Source organism: Eufriesea mexicana, unplaced genomic scaffold (genome assembly GCF_001483705.2).
Source record: "Eufriesea mexicana isolate 0111107269 unplaced genomic scaffold, ASM148370v2 scaffold1523, whole genome shotgun sequence".
Classification (NCBI taxonomy): domain Eukaryota; kingdom Metazoa; phylum Arthropoda; class Insecta; order Hymenoptera; family Apidae; genus Eufriesea; species Eufriesea mexicana.
Genome location: NW_016909723.1, coordinates 1184103 through 1186125, shown reverse-complemented (window position 1 = coordinate 1186125; position 2023 = coordinate 1184103).

Below are 2023 nucleotides of genomic sequence, written 5' to 3'. Positions count from 1 at the left end.
CACCTATGATTTTTATCTGGAACTGTTTCGTTAGTTCCAGTACACAACTGTAGGTGGCGCTGACTGTTCCTTTTTTAATTTTTATTAGAAAATTAATTAATTACTCAATTCCTGCAATTAATTTATGAACTTTTATAATTGCATCGTAAAGGCAGATCCTTCAAGAACATTCCAATATATTTTTCGATATAGATTTGTCCCTAATTAATTTATTATTAATTATTGCTCTACGCAGTGTTTGAATTGTTGTCGAAGACGCCATTGGTTTTTCATTAATTACTATCCTCTACGCAATTAATTTATGAGACTTTATGCACTCGTTAGGAAGACAATGTCCATGCGAATCTTCTCATATATCTTTTGATCACATTTTGCTTCCAGTTTCGTTTGGTAATAAATATTTTCACGGAAGGTCGTGATGGTCGCCGTTACGAAATCATAGACGCCATAAAACAAAAATTAATAACTAACAATTTAGAGATAAATTCTTTACGAATATTATATAAGAATGTAGCCCGAAGTTCCAGCTTTGCAATGAAATTATAAAAGTTCACTAATTGTTTACGAAAATTGAGTAATTAATAATTTTTCACTGCCGGAGCCATTCTATCCTTTACTATCCCCTCTCTGTCCTCGTCTACCACGTGACCAACTCTACGTCGACCTCCTTCCCTATTCTATATTCCTATCACTTTCTTGATTTTTGAGCCCAAATCATAGATGGCGCTGATCGCAGGCGGTAAAATTTTTGGTCGGACTAAATACCACTTCTGGTTAGGCGCTAATAATACACCTTAATAAATCAATTCGGCAGTAGAAAATTAATAAATTTCGAAGTTCTTGTAATTAATTCGTGAACATTTGTAGCTGCGCAGCAAAGTTGGAATTATAAGCAACATTCTTATATAATGTTTAATTTAATAATTAGTTATTAGTAAATAAGATAGCTATAAAAGGTGTTTTTCTTGTATAATATTCTTATTAAGTAATAAATATATACTAGCCTATGAGAGGGTAAAAAATAAATTTTTTTATTAAGAAATTTTATTTATAATGTTTTCATAGGCGAGAAATACATACAAAATAAAAAATAGATTGAAAAGAAAATATTAACTTATGACCGGAATCGAACACCGGTCCTCAAGGATAGTAATTCTCGACTATCATCATGAAGCTACAACCCCAATTTAAAAACGTAGAAAATAAAGCTGTAATGACAGGAGTAATAAAATTTTAATCGTAAATATCTCAAAAGCTATTAGGTAGTTGTCGCTATAATGATATATTTTCTTAAACTGCATGACGATATCTACAATCCTGCAAAGTTTCAACTAAATCGGTGATCCGAAGGACTTGCACTCTCCTTGTCAGATTAGGTAAAAAGAATATAGATTGCGCATGGAAGTCTCCTAACTTCACGTGATGTGCGGACGAATAAATAAATCAACAAAATGACATAAATAACTAACACACATTCCCCTTCCTTCTTTTTGTTCACTTAAGAAGCCCATAAAGTTTTCTACCTTTTTTAATAAATTCAGCCAAAAACAGTGGTTTTAATTAGACAATCAGCATTCATTTCTTTATCTGGCAGACGACAAATATCCAAAGATACGCTTTTACAACGCAATTGTAAAAGTTCATAAATTAATCACAGAAATCAAGTGATTTGTTAATTTTTTAACAAGTGATGAGGAGAGTGCATAGAAAATGAGAAAAAATTGCAAATAAATGCTGGAAAGCATTGTTGTGTACATGCAGGTGTACTTGGATAATACAAAAGAATGTAAGCCTTTGTATTAACAGAACCTTCAGTTGTAATTAAATAGTGTAAGTTATGAGCCATTGTTTTTCCACCTTTTATTAGCGATAGCAGAGCTTGGTTGTGAAAAAACAATATTCTGTTAAAATAATCTGGCATGTGCAACAGTAGAAAAATATTGGATGCATGGAATATCACCAGTATGGAGCCACGAGATGCCAAAAATTATATTTTATATTTATATTTATTGAATTATATATT